The sequence below is a fragment of the Hypanus sabinus genome, chromosome 22 (assembly GCF_030144855.1).
Source record: "Hypanus sabinus isolate sHypSab1 chromosome 22, sHypSab1.hap1, whole genome shotgun sequence".
Classification (NCBI taxonomy): domain Eukaryota; kingdom Metazoa; phylum Chordata; class Chondrichthyes; order Myliobatiformes; family Dasyatidae; genus Hypanus; species Hypanus sabinus.
The window spans coordinates 5,017,548-5,035,260 of NC_082727.1; the positions used below are offsets into that span (position 1 = coordinate 5,017,548).

Consider the following 17,713-nt stretch of genomic DNA (forward strand, 5'->3'; position numbering starts at 1 on the left):
TACAACAAAATATCTGTCTTTGAAGTCCCATGGTATTTAGCTATTTATTGAAATGACTTTTAAAACACTGAAAATTAAATGAATAAAATACAGCTTTTTTAATAGTAACAGTTATTATTTTAAAGCACTGAAAATTCTGTTATCCTTCAAGATATTATCATCATCACTCTCCTGCTGACTGTATTTATTTCAAAAACGGTAGGAGATGCAGGTCTACTTGTCCTGCTCCTTCTTATTCAATTGTCCCCTGTGCCAAAACTCAACAACGACCAGCACAATGACAGAACAGTGACAGCGCGCCAGTATGCGGAGCGCGTTATTTGATCTGGAGCGCATTTTTTATTTTGAGAACGTACGTGCACCTGCGCACTACTCATGTCCATCACTTAACAGAAATAACATGTAACATGTAAGGCTTATTGAAAAAAATATTTTCAAATGCATTTTTTACATAACGCAACGAAGAAACTTAATTTAAATTTCAGTGGGAACAGTGTTGTTGGTCTCCCTTTTTAGCCAGCGCATCAAAGTCTGGATTTAGTTTTGTTGTGGCGATTCTCAGGATGGATCTGAGGTGTTGATCAGTTAACTTGGATCTGTGGCTGGCTTTGTTGATGTTCATGACGCTGAATGCCTGTTCACACAAATAGGTCGAGCCGAACAAAGACTAAAGCGCAAATGTGGAGTAATACGCTGCACCTCAACAAAGGTCAATGTATATAGAGTGCGTCATCTATTGGGAAAATGCCAGAATTGCGGGGAAAAAACGTTAACAAGGTTTATTAATATAACTTCATCAAGTTTTGCAGGCCGGATTAAAAAGCTTAACGGGCCGCATATGGCCCCCAGGCCGTAGTTTGCCCATGCCTGCCCTAACTACAAATCTTTGGAATGTGGGAAGAAACTAACATGGCCATGTGAAGAATGTAGATACTTGTACTACCTGACACTACCTGACACTCCATGGAGCTGAGGTACTGTAGCAGTTGGGACACCAAATTTATAACCATAAACTCCTGCAAAACTGAGACAAAAGAAGCTCAAATACTTATTGGATGGGCTGAGAAGAAGACTGTATTAACATTATCAACAAATGATCCAAGTTTTTAAAAAAACACTAAACCTGGAAAATGTGTGCAGGGCCCCCAATTTAATACGCATATGCTCTGTAAACAGGAGTGGAATTCCAGCCTCAAAAATATTTCTGGGCTAGGTTGAAGAAAATTACTGGTCTTGTGATGAGGTATGTAATCATTAAAAAAGAACTTTCAAAAACCTTCAAATAATTGCCATTTTTTTGCCATACACCATCAACAAATCAAAACTGTTGACAAGCCAAAACATTCAAGTGATCTGAATGGCTAAATTTTTTCCAAACAAATTGGGAAAAAGAAAATTACATCAAAATACATCACTGGCATACAGTATGCCATGAAATTTTTCTCGATGTAGTACATTACAATACATAAACCTATAAATTGCATATACATTATATACACACACACATTTTATAACATGTACAGCAGAGACATTAGGATGTCATTTGGGCTGGAAAAGTGCAGCTGGATGGTAGTGAAAAGAGGCAAACTCATCAAGACTGAAGGAGTCAAGTTACCTGAAGGCCACATACCAGATGTATAGGACAGCAACAAATGCCTGGGGATCCTGCAGGGCCATGGAAACCACAATGAGGACACAAGGAAGGTTGCAACATCCAAGTATCTCCAAAGAGTGAGACAGGTCCTAAAAAGCAGTTGAATGGCCAGAACAAAAACAGAACCATCAATGCATTCACCCTACCAGTCATCAGTTACCTAGCCACAATAATGTGTTGGCCAAGGAACGAACTGGAAGCCACTAACCTCAAGACCCTGAAACTACTAGCAATACATGGAATATTCCATCCAAAGTCCAACATTGAGCAACTATACACCCGCTGGAATAAAGGAGGATGGGGACTTTGAAGTGTCAAAGCCACAATATTAGAAAAGTGCAACATATCCATGAGTATGTCAGGAAGATGGCCCCCAAGGATTACCTGCTAGGAGAATACTTCAGACAGCAGGCAGGGGATGTGGAAATGGAAGTGGATGAAGCAGAGACAGAGGACCAGAGGCCATGGCAGGACAAGCCACTGCACAGGATGTACCGTTGACGGATATCAGAGGTGGCTGACTTAAAGTACTACCAGTGGCTGGCAGTGGCAGGGCTGAGGGACAGCACAGAGGTGCTGCTCGTGACTTAACAAAAACAGGTGCTGAGCACAAGAGCAATATAAGCAGGGGTCTATCACACCAGACAAGATCCAAGATGCAGACTGTGCAAGAAATCCACTGAAACCATCCAGCATATAGTAACAGGGTGCAAGATGCAGCCAGGGACAACATACACTGAACAACACAACCAAGTTGCAAGAATTGTGTACAGGAACATTTGTGCTGAGTACAGATTGAACCCTCCCAGGTCCGAATGGGAAACACCCAAGATGTTAGTGGAGAACGACAGAGCCAAGTTTCTAAGTACATGCAATTAAGCAGGTACAGGCCAACCAACCAGACAAAGTAATATTGGACAAGGAACAGAAGAAAGCAATAATAGATATTGCAACCCCAATGACAGGATCAGGAAGAAAGAATGAGAAGCTGGAGAAATACCAGGACTTGAAAGAACAGATAAAGATGTGGAAGGTTAAGCCAGAGTAACCCCAATGGTGATTGCAGCACTTGCAGCTGTAACACTTGGCCTGGGAGAGGAGCTCCAATAAATCCAGGAACAACATCCAGTCCACAAGAGCACAAGAGCAATAGCAAGGATACGCCACTGAGCCCTCAAGCTCCCAGGGCTCTGGCAGAGGTATTGAGTTACTGTTCCTAGATTCATTGCCCATTCAGAAATCTAATGGTAGAGGGGAAGAAGCTATTCCCAAAATGTTCAGTGGATGTCTTCAGGCTCATGTACCACCTCCCCGATAGTAGCAATAGAGGGCCTGTCCTGGCTGATGGAGGTCCTTAATGATGGTTGCCGCATTTTTGAGGCATTGCCTTTTTAAGGTGCCCTTGATGCTGGAGAGGCTTGTGCCCATGACTGAGCTGGCTGAGTTGAGAACTTTTTTTTCCAATCCTGTGAAGTGGCCCCTCCATACCAGATGGTATATGGCTAGTTAGAATATTCTCTATGATAAATCTGTAGAAATTTCTTTGGGAATGTACCAAATCTCCTCATAGTCTTAATGAAATATAGCTGCTGATGAACATTCTTTGTAATTGCACAATGGGTTGGGCCAGGATAGAGCTCCAGAGATGTAGACACCCAGGAACTTGAAACTGCTCATCAATTCTACTTCTGATCCCTAGATGACAACTGATGAGTCTTCCCTCAACTTCCCCTTGGAGAAGTCCAAATCAATTCTTTGGCCTTACTGACATTGTGTGCAAGGTTGTTGTAGTGACACTATTGAACCAGCTGTTCCATCTCATTCTTGTACGCTCATCATCACCATCTGAAATTCTGTAACAGGGACATAGCATTGAGCCCAGGGGTGATCATACTGATTGGCAGATCAGGTTTGCTCCTATTTTCTTACATTCATGTGTTATGAGCCATTCATTTGACAAAACCTCAATTGCACAAACAAAAATTGTATTTATGTTATGGAATTTTTAAGCTACCTTCTTAACTTAGGAAAATCTAATCCTGACACGTGCAGAATGAATTTCATCTTTCAGTTACATAAACACGAGTTTAGGCAGCATTTCTGGAAAGGATAAGCAGTCGACATTTCAGACTGAGATGCTTCATCAAGACTGGAACGGAAGGGGGAAGAAGCCAGAATAAGGTGAGGGGGGTACATTAGCCTTTCAGTTGCCTGGCTTGGAAACTAATACATTAAAAAGTTGACAAAATTTGTCAAATTAGCCAACTCAGGAAGCTATACAGTGGATGCAACAGAATTTGTATTATTAGTTGTTTAGAAGATCTGAGATTGGAGCTGAATTAGTCTGTAATTGTGCCATCTTGTAGTCCTGTTTGACTGCTAAAATTCAAATGGAAACTTTATTACTATTACATCTACCGAGATAATGAAAAGCTCAATTTGCACACTGTTTAATCAATAACAATGCAGAATAATGTGTAAAAGCCACTAGAAAGAAGTGCTCTACAGGTTGACAAACAAGTGCAGAATCATAACTTTTATTGTGAAATTAAGCATCTTTCTGATTGTCCATCTTAACTGCCAATTTACCCTAATTTTAACATGTCTCATCTCAAGCATTCTTTTCACATGTAGCAATGTTGTAACTATAATTTATTACAGGCTTCTCCAGCTATTCGAAGGTAGAATGTTCCTATGAAATGGTTCGTGTCGTAAAGTGAAGAAACAACTACAATTTATTTATATGGGAAAAATTTGTGAGCATTCGCAGACCCAAAAAACCTACCAAAATAACACATAATACCTAAAATAACAGTAACATATTGTAAAAGCAGGAATGATCTGATAAATACACAGCCTATATAATGTAAGAGTACTTTTTTACAATTATTGCAGCTCTGTCCACCGCAGCGAAAATCTCACGCAAGCGCTCGCAGCAGAAACACATGACGCAAGCGCACCTGGCAGAAGCACTCTTTCCAGTAACCTTTAAGCTATGAAGCTACTAAATAACACATAAAAATACACAGCCTATATAAAGTAGAAATAATGTACGCCAGTGTAGTTTCACTTACCGGAATCAGGAAGACAGTGAGCAAACTGATGATGGTGTGTTAGGCTGAGTCATCGGAGGTTGGGGTGGTGGGATGTAGAGGAGGCTGGGGTATCATCTCATCATCATCTGTTTCCATCAGGGTAGGCAGGTCCCCTTCTTCTATGTCTGCCTGCCTCAATTTCGAAGGTCGAGGTTCGCCGTCTGCTGTGGCTGATGTGGAAGGCTTGAAAAACGACAGTATGCTTGACTGCTTAAGCCTTGTGCATTTTTCTATCATACAGTTCTTTGTAAACTCAAACCATCCTGCAAATATGCCCTAAACCTACGTACCCTTTCAAAATTAAAGTCATACTTTTCAGCAATCATTGCAGCGAAAATCTCATGCAATTGCTTCCCGTTCAGTTCCTGGACATCTTCACTTTCAGGCCATTTGCTACTGCTTTCGGTTTCAATTGTTATCCTTTCCTCTTCATCAGCTCTTCATTTGTCAGTTCTTGGTCATGGGATGCTAAAATCTCTTCAACATTTTCATCAACTTCCAAAAAACCCTTAGCCAAACTCATTGTCCTTACTTTGTTCACCACGATCGAAACGCTTAATTATGTCTAGTTATACGCTAAGTGTAACACCCTTATGCGCTCTTTTAGGCCTTTCCAATAACTTAGAACTCATCTTGCTAACGGATGCACAAAATAAATCGACATAAAGCACATATGCTCACAGGCACGTGTTTAAGCAATGCCAGCTAGAATGCAGTTCCGGGGGAGGAGCTTGGCTGCTCAGCGCATGCTGCCTTTTTTTGTAACAGTGAAAACACCTTGTTAGTGAAAACAGGTAAATAATGTAGGTATTTCGTAACAGCGAGTTGACATAAAGCAAACTTTCGAAAAACAGGGGACACCTGTATAAAGACACTGCCCTTGGTTCTAAAGTCACGAAACAAGTATATAAAGTTAGTAGAATGTAATGACTTTTTAGATTATGGGTGATTTTCATGCTTGGAAATCTTGGAAAAAATCTTACTCGTTTTCACAACATATTGATGCAATTTTACAAATTAATTGTAGCTTAAAAGTACAAGAGATGAACTATAAAATGGTTGGTTTAACAAATTACAAGTGACTCACATTCACACTATTTTTTCAAGTTATATGTTTTTGACTTTGTACTGTACTTCTGCAAAATAAATTTCACATCACCTATCAGTGATACAAATTTGATTGTTTTGTAAAGAGAAAACATCTTAAGTCAGAATTCACTTATATTACATTATGCCCAAAAACTGCCTCCTACGTACTAAATATTTCAAGTGAGTCAATGTACTGAAATATTTGTTACTATGATCAAATTGTAAAGGTTGTTGGATTATTTCCAATGATGAAAATTCACCAATAACAAAAGCAAACCAATGTAATCTGCAAGTTTTAAAACTTCAGAGCAAGTTACTAGGTTGGTAGAAAATTTACTAAAATTTAGCAACTAATTTAATATTCCAGTAAGTTATTTTAAATTAAAGAATTCATCCACTATCGCTGCAATGATCAGACCCAGCACAGCTACCACGGAAATGACGCTCAGAAAATTTCAGAACTGATTTTATCCATAATTTTACAATAGTTTCAAAACAGCATGTTTACTTGCAACTATTTCAATTTAGTATACTATATTTGATCAGGATCAGGATTCAGTTTATTGTCATTTAGAAACAAATGCAATACAGTTAAAAAATGAGACAACATTCCTCCAGAATGATACCACAAAAGCACATGACAAAACAGACTACACCAGAAAATCCACATAACATTTGGCAATCCCTAATCCAGACTCTGGAGAGGCTGCTGCGTATTAATATCGCGCTACCATCTTAGTGCGTTCCCCAGAAAGGAGCTCCAACCCACCAAACAAGACCAAAAACTAAAGCTACAAGACGTGCACAAAACCACAGTTACAACATATAGTTACAACAGTGCAAACAATAGCATAATTGATTAAAAAAAACAGACCATAGTCCAAAGATATTAAAAGATTATAAGTTCGAAAGAAACCACCACACAGTTTCCACAAGTCCTGAGGGTCCTGATAGACTCGTCATCCCACGCAGGCAGCAGAAGGGAATACCCCTGCTATGGTCTTCCACGGCGCCACCGGACTCAGCCTCGCAGACGCAGCACACAATGAAAGCTCCATTGAACCCAGCCTCGCAGGCATAGCACACAGTGAAAGTGCCCCAACTGCAGTGGACGCCGAGTCCGTCGAACCTCCGAGCCTCTGACCATCCCCTCTGGCACAGCTTCTCCAAGCACCATCCTCTGCTGAGCGTATTAATACGCCCCCTGCCAACGGCCACCAGAAACCGACCCCGAGGACTGAGGGCCTGTTCTTCTCAGCAGAGAACCTGGCCTCTCAGCAGCAACAAAGGGGGCCTTCCTGGAGATTTCCAGATGTTCCTCCTTGCTCCCACACCCATTTTTCATCAGATTAGGATGGCGCGTGGCACCCCGCTTAACAAATAACAGATATCAGCTCCGGAGTGGCCGCTGCGAGCTCGTCGTGCCACCATCTTGGTTCTGGGATACACAAGACACAGACTTTTCTAATTGAATCAATTGAAGGCCACTTTGCAGAACACTTACTCAGCCTGAAAGTGAAACTAAGCTTCACCGCTTGTTACTTGATTCATCCCTCTCAACTCCTTGCCCTTGGCACATTACATTGTTCCAATAAAGCTCAAGGAGTAGTATCCCATCTTTTGACAAGGCACTTAACAACCTACTTGACTCAAAGGATTGAAGAATTTCAGATACGACTTCCAGCATTTTAAAATCAACAGACACTTGAACCATCTCCTTTTTGTAATTTCAGGTAAGAAATGTTTCAGCTACTATACAAATCTTGTCCCACCAACCATTCTGCTATATTATCACTCAGACATTTTATCCCTCCTACAATTGACTGCATTAAACTTTCTCCCCGTCTCTGTATACCTTAACTTCAATTAAGTTGGATGAAATGCTGTTGACTGACGTAATACTAACTGTTTCTCTCATCAAAATACAGTCTTTCTAAAACACAAATGAAATACTCTCCACAGCAGGTTTGGAATGGACATCATAGACAAGGCAATAATTTAATGCAGCAGGGCAGCCAAGAGCAAAACCAGATGCATCTCAATGATCTCATCGGCCAGTTAGATGTACGCAGGAACATGGAACATTTGGGAGGCTGAAAAGGTTACAGATGAGACTTCTGAAGAGGTGATTACATCCAGAGTACAGACTTTAGACACTAGGAAAGGAAAGAGAGTAAGCGGTCAGTGCAGGGTTGCTATGGCCATTACCTTCAGAAATAAGCACACCTGTAGCCAGCTCCAAGGTTTGGCAGTGAAGGGTAAAGACAGGCAGTGAAATAGTGATAGTAGATGGTCCAACAAGATCAGGGGCTGTACTGGAACTACTGTTCGTAAGGAGCTTGGCCAGGTCACTGACCTTCACATGGGTAAGCAGTGACCACACCCCTTTAACTATCAGGATAGCTGTAAGATAAGGATATGCATGGTCCTTTCAGTAAACTTTTAAATTGGAAAAAAGCTAGGATATTAAGGTAGGAATTAAGAGTTAATCAGAAACACCTTTTCTCTAGTAAATCCACATCAAGATCAATTGCACAGAGTACAGGAATGGGATATTCCTGTTAGAATATCAGACACGGGTGGAAAGATAAATGAATCTTGGATGTCCAGAAAGGTAATGAACTTAATAAGGTAAAGGAAAAATATGTAAAGCTTTGGAAGTTAGGATCAAACAAAGCACACTAAGTATAAAGAAGTCAGAAAATAACTAAAGAAGTGAATTAGGAAAGCCAGGAGGGGCTATGAAAAACCCTTGGCAAGTAGGATTAATGTGAATCCCATTGCATTCTATACATACATCAAGAGAAACAGGACAACTAGGGACCACTCAAGGATAAAGATGGAAATATTTGCTCGGATGCAGAGAATATGAGAGTACTTTGCTTCAGTACTTACCAAGGAAAAAGGCATGGAGGGCCGGATCTTTGCTGAGTATATACAGTGCCTATACCAAGTATTCACCTGCCTTTGTAATTTTTCATGTTTTATTGTCTTACAATATTGAATCACATTGGATTTAATTTGACTTTTTTTGACATTGGTCAACAGAAAAAGACTCTTGTGTCAAAGTGAAAAACAGGTCTCTACAAATTGGTCTAAAATTATTACAATTTATTAAACAAAATTCTCACCCCCTTCAAGTCAGCATTGATGCACGCTTGGCAGCAATTACAGCCTGTGTAGATAGGTCTATCAGCTTTGCACATCTCTTCAGTGCAATTTTTTCCCCCATCTTTTCCTCTCTACCCCTCTCCACTTTTCACAGGGATCATTCCCTCTGCAACTGCCTGGTCCACATGTCCCTCCCCACAGATCTCCCACCTGGTACTTATTGCTGCAAGCGTAAGTGCTACACCTGTCCCTACACCGCCTCTCTTACCACCATTCAGGGCCCCAAACAGTCCTTCCAGGTGAGGCAACACTTCACTTGTGGGTCTGTTGGGGTCATCTATTGCATCCGGTGCTCCCGCCTCTACATCGGTGAGAACCGATGCAGATTGGAGGACCGCTTCATCGAGCACCTACCCTCCATCCGCCACAACAGACAGGATCTCCCTGTTGCTACCCACTTTAACTCTGCTTCACATTCCCATTCGGACATGTCCATACATGGCCTCCTCTACTGCCAAGATGAGGCCAAACTCAGGTTGGAGGAGCAACACCTCATATACCATCTGGGTAGTCTCCAGTCCCTTGGTACGAACATTGAATTCTTCAACTTCCAGTAATCCCCTCCCTCTCCCTGCCCCCATCCCACTTTCACTCTGCCTCCTCTTCCACTTGCCTATCACTTCTCTCATGATTCTTCCTTCTTCTACTACCCATAGTGCTTTCCCCTTACATTCCTTCATCTTTCCTGCCTTTCCCCTCCCTGCTTCCCCTCTCCCACCCCTTGATCTTTCCTGATTGGTTTTTCACCTGGCACCTTCTTTACAGGGCCCCTCCCCCTGCTTCTTCAGCCCTGATGAAGGGTCTCAGTCTGAAATGTTGACTGCTCGTTTCAACGGATGCTGTCCGACCTGCTGAGTTCCTCCTGCTTGTCTGTACATGTTGATTTGACTACAGCATCTGCAGTGTACTTTGTTTACAATTTTTCCCCATCTTTTTTTTAATTAGCTTTTTTTATACATTTTCTACATAACTAGATAAAAAAAAAACCCAGATCAAAATGAAGAACATTGATACAGTGCAAAAATACACATACAATAACAATATGATACAAAGAAAGATGATTGAAAAAGCACCCAAATTGAAGACAAGTAAAATTAGTATCCTCCCCAAACCTCAACACAAAAAAAAACTCCAGACCAACCACAACACAATATAGAGAATATAAATCAGGACAATCAAACCCTCAAACTGTGAATACACTTAGCAACAGAAGATAATAATGCCTACTACCAAAAGAAAAAGGAACTGAAAACAAGGGACCGAAAAAAAAACCTTAGTTAAGAGGAAGGTTATGAAAGTACTCAATAAAAGGTCCCCAGACCTTATGGAACTTTAAATCCGAATTAGAACTGAATAATGAAACCCCATCCTTCTTTACAAAACTGCTCAAGCTGTCAGATTGCTTAGGGATTGTGGGTGAACAGCCCTTTTGAAGTTTAGCCACAAATTCTCAATTGGCATGAGGTCTAGACTCTGACTTAGGCACTCCAGGACATTAACCTATTTTGCTGCATTCATTTTACCCTCTACCTTCACAAGACTTCCAGAGCCTGTGACACTGAAGCATCCCCACAGCATGATGCAGTTACTACCGTGCTTCACGATCAGGATAGTGGGATTTTTGGGATTTTAATTACATGTAATGTTTGGCTTATGCCAAACCGCATTTAGTCTGATGGCCAAAAAGCTCAATTTTGGTTTCATTGGACAAGAGAACCTTCTTCCAGCTGACTTCAGAATCTCCCACATGCCTTCTATCAAACTCTAGCTGAAATTTCATGTGTTCCCCACCCCCCTAATCCCAATAGAGGCCTTTTCTTTGCTATTCTCCCATAAGCTGCGATTGGTGAAGCAGTAGTGCCACAGTTGTATGCGCAGTCTCTCCCATCTTAGCCACTAGAGCTTGCAACTCCTCCAGAGTTGTCATAAGTCTCTTGGTAACCTCTCTCAATAGTCTCCTTCTTGCAATGTCACTCAGTTTTTGACCCGCTCTGGACAGATTTACAGCTGAGCCAATTTTTTTTTCCATTTCTTGATGATTGACTTAACTGGACTTCAAGGGATATTCAGTAACTTGGAGATTTTCTTGTATCCATCTCCTGACTTGTGCTTTTCAATAACTTTTCATGGAGTTGCTTGGAGTGTTCTTTTGTCTTCATGGTGTAGTTTTGCCAGGATACTGACTCAAAAGCAGTTGGACATTGTAGATACAGAACAGGTGTATTTTTAGTACAATCCATTGAAACACCTTGATTGCATCTACAGTCTGCAGATTCACTCGTGTCACCTTGACTGCGCACAGGTCTCCAAAAACAGATCTCCGTTTAACTAAATATGTGACTTCTAAAACCAATTGGCTACACCAGTGATGATTTGGTGTGTCATATTAGGGGTGGGGTGGTTTGAATACTTATGCAATTATTTGGTGTTTTACATTTGTAATTAACTTAGATCACTTTGTAGAAATTGGTTTTCACTTAGACACAAGTCCTTTACTGTTGATCAATGTACAAGAAAGCCAAATTAAACACAGTGATTCAATGTTGTAAAACAATGAAACACAAAAACTTCCAAGGGAATGAATACTTTTTATAGGCACTGTAAATATGTTACGGCATTTAGAGGTCCAGCAGGAGGAAGTGTTGGGTCTCCTAATTAAAGTTTATAAGCTCCCAGGGGATGATAGGATTTGCCCTAGGTTATTGAAGGAGGCAAGAGATGACATTGCTGGAGCCTTGACCTGTTTCATGTTCTTTCTAGGCACAGGCAAAGTCCCAGAGTGCTGGCTAGTGGCTGAAGTTGCACCTCTGTTTAAGGAGGGTATGAAAGAAAAATCCTGGAAACTATAGATCAGTGAATCTCACACTAGTTCTGGAGAAGTTGTTGGAAAATATTCTTCTGGATAGGATACCCAAGAATTTGGAAACCCATGGCATAATTAGGGAGAGCCAGCATGGCTTTTACAGGGCATGCCATGTCTTACTAGCATGATTGAGTTTTTTGACAAGGTGACAACAGAGATTGATTAAGGTAGGGCGGGTGGATGATGTCTACATGGAATTTATTAAGGCATTTGACAAAGTTCCTCTCTGTGGGGGGGGGGGGGGGTTCATCCAGAACATTAGGATGCATGGCGTCCACTGTATTGGCTGTTGAATTCAGAAATGGTTTGCACAGAGATAGAGGGTAGTGGTTGAAGGGGCTTATTGGAGCTGGAAGTCTATAATTAATGGTGTTTGGCAGGGATCTGTTCTGAGACATCTGCTACTTGTGATGGAAAAAATAACCTAGATGAAAATATAGATGCAAGTGATAAAGATTGATGGAGTTGTGGATAATGTAAAAGATTGGCAAAGAATACAGCACGATATAGATCAGTTGCCAATATGGGAAGAGAAATGGTAGATGGAGTCCAATCCAGATAAATGTGAGGTGTTGTACTTTGGTAGGGCAAATGCATGGAGACAGTACACTGTTAAGGGCAAGACCCTTAACAATGTTGCTGAGCAAAGAGAACTTGGGGTCCAAGTTCATAGCTCCATCAAAGTGGCTCCACAGGTTGTTAGGGTGGCTAAGGAAGCTGATGGAATGCTTGCTGTTATTAGTCAATGCATGGAGTTCAAAAGTCAAGAGGTTACGCTGCAACTCTGCGGAACTCTGGTTAGGCCACATCTGTAGCATTGCATATGGTTCTGGTCCCCTCTGTATAGGATGGTTGCTGAGACTTTGGAGAGGGTGCAGAGACTTACCAGGATGCTACTTTATTTAGAGGGCATATGGTATCACGAGAAGTTGGATAAACTTGGGTTGTTTCCTCTGGAGCACCAGAGGCAGAGTTGAGGTCTGATAGTTTACAAGATTACACTGGACAAAGATTTTGCTTCCTGAATACCTTTAGGTGTATCTGATGAATTTTGGGCTACTGATCATGAAAATCACTATGAAATTTCTCTATTACACACAATTTTTTTAAAAATAAACTTATGTTTATTATTTCAATTCATAATTCAAGTCAATTAAAATGTTCCCTACAATGTAAGCTGGGAGGTTTCCTATCTTGACCAGGCTGCTTGGGCATGCTTAGGCGACGTGGCTGCTGCATGGCAGGACAGGTTTTAGTAATAATTATTGGGTTCAGGACTGTAAGGATGGTATTTGCTATCACCAGGCACAAAAATTTCTATGAAGGATTTTGATATTTGAGACAGATGCTTGCTTTCCAGAATAACTAATGCCAAGATTAAGGAAAACATTATTTATTGGTCCACAAATCAAACAGGTCATCAATGACAAATTTGAAGAATTTCTCGTGGGACCGGAGAAAATCACGTGGAAGGCATTCAAGGAAGTCGTTGAAATTTTTCTCGGCATCTACAGAGCATCAAATTACATGCAGCTGGTTGAAAACAAGCTTCAAGCATATAAAACCATGAAATGCAACATGTCACTAAAGATTCATTTTCTGCATTCCCATTTAGACTTCTTCCCTGTAAATCTTGGTACTGTTAGTGATGAGCGTGGTGAAAGGTTTCACCAGGACATTGTGGTCATGGAGAAAAGATACCAGGGCAACTGGAATCCATCAATGCTGGCGAATTATTGTTGGACACTTAAGCAGGAAGCCTCGGACACTGAGTGCAAATGAAAATTATTAACAAAATATTTTAACTTAGTTGAACTACTGCAAAGCATCAGCACTATTATGCAATTAAACACATTATATTCAATAAAAGTCAATTTGTTGTTTCTCCAAATTCCTACGGATACAAGTATTCTGAAATTATATTTGTGTTCACCTGCAGTCTATCATAAACAAAGAAAATTCTGAGGAAGCAACACCTTTGAAAAAAATTTGTTGTCCAGTGTTATGAGACGCATAGATTGAGTGGGCAGAGTGTATCTGTTTCCCACGGTTGAAATCTCTAATACCAGAGTGCATGCATTGAAGGTGAGAGGGGGTGTGAGGGGCAAGTTTCTTTTACTCAGAATGGTAGATGCCTGATACGGTGGCAGAGGCAAATACACTAAAGATAGGCACATGAATGTGAGGAAAATAGAAGGAAAGGTGTTTAATGATTTACTTTTTAAGCTGCCACAACCTTCTGGGCAGAAGAGCCTGTTCCTGTGCTGTGCTATGCTATGTTTTTTGCTCCAGCAATTTTAGATCATTTTCTCTGAATGTGTATAATAGGGGAATAGTTGAAAATATGTTTGCTCCCTGCTATGGAATAATTGACAAGTAAAGGTTTTGTAGCCAAAAAAAAGCACCAGCAGGAAACAAACATACATGGGAACTAAATAATATTTCTCTTCAATTACAGCATCATGAAAGCAACAGATGACAAAAGTGGCCTGTGATGCTATACATAGCGCAGGAACGGACATCATGTGCCAGGACGATAATGGCAGTATCATTCAGGGGAAAACACATTCATTGACCTCAGTCCAAGCCAGCAAAACAACTCAAAATGTACAAATAAAATGTTTCTCATTAAAATGCAATATGATTTCATTCCAAATTGAATTCAATTCCCCAACTCCTCTTCTCTAACTCTATAACAACAGTACATTTAACTACATACTGGTTCTGGTTAATTGGGTCATCAGTTAATCAGGGCAGCCATTTATTTGGGACAACTCTTGAAGGACAAGAGATCGAGAAAATAGCCAGGATTCCTTTTATTTCTTTGGGACACTGCCACTTAATTGGGACAGGAGACTATTACTGCACAATTTTTAACTAGTTACATGCACTTGTGTGTGGCCATTAGATACACCATATTTAGAGTGAACAGTTTTTCTAATGGCATCCGTTGCATGTGCTTCTGTTCAAAAAGCAGTGATTTTTAAAATCACTGACAGCTGGAGAGAAGTAGTAAGAGAATTCAGAACTCTTTTCCTCACTACAGCTTTAAGCATTCAGGCTGGAGATGCCAGAAATGACCAGGAGTGAAAATAAAACGAGTTCACGACTTCAGCAAGTAAGGAACTACAAAGAATATGAAGGTATTGACAATCATCTTGAATGTTACAATGAAAATGAAGATTTGAAAGGAGGACATAATCGTTAAATGCATATTCTGAAGGTAGCCCATCATCTCCACTAGGTGCATGCACTGATTTGTTAATTAACAGTAGCTTATCGATAACAAGTAGAAACTAAGTTTTATTGTACTGTAGTAATATTCTAATGTTTCAATTTGTTCTGTATTTCATTTATATACATAATTCGTTACTCAGTTAAACAGTGGTTTATCGTTTTTAAAAAAGAAACATTTTTACTATTTACAAGCTGAATTCACAGAAATGCCATTTTCTCCAACCTCCCAATTACAGTTACACAAAAGTTTGTGAACCCTTTGCAGTTACCTAGTTTTTTGCATTAAGCAAAATGTAGTCTGATCTTCATCTGTCACAATAGCAAACAATCTGCCAAAACCAATAAAACTTTTGTACTTTTCATATCTTTATTGAACAGACTGTTTAATCATTCACAGTCGTGGTGAAAGGTGAACCGTTGTATTTAATAACTATAGAACCTCCTTTAGAAGCAAAAAGCTCCAAATACTTCCTGTCGCTGCTGATCAAATTCTCACAACTGTGAGGAGGAATATTAGACAAATATCCTTCATACAAAACTGTTTCAGTTCTTCAGTATTTCTAGGATACCTTGCATGAATAGCCCTCTTCAGGTTATGCTTAGCACCTTAATGGGGTTAAGGTCGGACTCTGACCTGGCCATTCCAAAACACAAATGTCGTACTTTTTAAAGCAATTCTGTTGTCGATTTACTCTTATCTTTTGGATCATTGTCTTGTATCATCCAACTTCTAAGTTCCAGGTAATGGATCACTACCTTGACATTCTCCTGTGCATTCTCTTGATGCAATTGTTGACAGAACTATGAATTCAGCCCCAAACCACAATGTTCCTCAGTTGGGATGAGGTTTTGGTGCTGGTGTGCAGGGCCCTTATTCCTCCAAATACAGCATGTGCATTTCTGCCAAAAAGTTCAACTTCTATCTCATCTGTCAAGTCACTTTTTATTGTCATTTCAACCATAACTGCTGGTACAGTGCACAGTAAAAACGAGACGACGTCTTTCAGGACCACAGTGCTACATGAAACAGTACAAAAACTACACTGAACTATGTGAAAACAACACAGGAAAAAAAAATACACTAGACTACAGACCTACCCAGGACTGCATAAAGTGCACAAAACAGTCCAGGCACTACAATAAATAATAAACAGGACAATAGGCACAGTAGAGGGCAGTAAGTTGGTGTCAGTCCAGGCTCTGGGTATTGAGGAGTCTGATGGCTTGGGGGAAGAAACTGTTACATAGTCTGGTCGTGAGAGTCCAATTGCTTTGGTGCCTCTTCCCAGATGTCAGGAGGAAGAAGACTTTGTACGAGGGGTGTGTGGGATCCTTCATGATGCTGTTTGCCTTGCGGATGCAGCGCGTGGTGTAAATGTCTATAATGGCGAGAAGTGAGACCCCGATGATCTTCTCAGCCAACCTGACTATCCACTGCAGGGTCTTACGATCTGAGATGGTTCAATTTCCAAACTAGGCAGTGATGCAGCTGCTCAGGATGCTCTCAATACAACCTCGGTAGAAAATGAGGATAGGGGGTGGGAGATGGACTTTCCTCAGCCTTCGCAGAGAGATGCTGCTGGAGTTATGGAGTTGGTGTTGAGGGAACATTGTCCCAGAAGCACTGTAGAACATCCAGGTGGCCTTTTGCAAACTCAAGATGTGCAGCAATTTATTTACATTTTTCTTTTGGAGAGCAGTGGTTTCCTCCATGGTGTCCTTCTATGAACACCACTCGTTTCAGGATTTTTCTTATAGTGGACACATGAACAGAGACTTTAGCAAGTTCTAGATACTTCTGCAAGTTCTCTACTATTACCTTTAGGTTCTTTTTCAACTCCTCCCTCAGCATTGCACATTGTGCTCTTGGTGTGATGCTTGCAGGATGCCCACTCCTAAGGAGAGTAGCTACAGTACTGAATTTCCTCCATTTGTAGGCAACTTCTCTTACTGTGGACTGGTGAACACTCAGGTCTTTACAGACACTTTTGTAGCCTTGTCCACTCATGCATCTCTACAATTCTTCTTTTAGGGTCCTCTGAAAGTTGTTTTGATTGAGACATGGTGCACATTAACACATCTTTCTTTACAGCAGGCTCTGTCAGTAATCTGACTTTGTCTTTTTTATATCGGTCAGGGCATCTACACAATCTACACCTCCAGTCTCATCTGATTGACTGGAACACGTGACTCCAAATAACTTTTGCAGAAGGCATTACCCCAGAGGTTCACACTTTTTTTGAACCTAGACTGAGATTGTTTAAATGGAATTACTCTGTATTAATGAGAAGTATTGTTCTTATTGTATTAATACTCTGTATTAATGAGAAGTATTGTTATTAATGAGAAGTGTGTTGCTATTAGTTTAGGCAGATTGTGTTTGTCTACTATTGTGACTTGGATGAAGATCAGACTACATCTTATAAGTAATTAATGCAAAAAAACTAGGTAATTGCATAAACTTTAACTGTTAATGTGTCAGCATTTATAATATCTGAAATACTTTTGCTACCATTGAAATACTTCAAATATGGGCATTTTTGTAATGTGGAAGACAGTAGCCAAACAAGCTCCTGTAGAGAACAACAGATTGGAGATAATGGC

The 17,713-nt window shown here is 40.5% G+C and overlaps 1 protein-coding gene across 7 annotated transcripts in view; it reads right to left on the reverse strand.

Annotated features, from left to right (window-relative positions):
• The window catches only part of add3a (adducin 3 (gamma) a), a 245,037-nt gene that overhangs the window by 122,339 nt on the left and 104,985 nt on the right, over positions 1-17,713 (reverse strand). The window contains exon 1 of one of the 7 annotated variants that reach the window (XM_059947002.1): positions 4,729-4,747. The exons of the other annotated variants lie outside the window; for them this stretch is intronic. The gene's annotated coding sequence lies outside the window, so the exon portion shown is untranslated. Of the gene's footprint in view, positions 1-4,728; positions 4,748-17,713 lie in introns of those variants that run through there. 7 annotated transcript variants of the gene reach the window in all.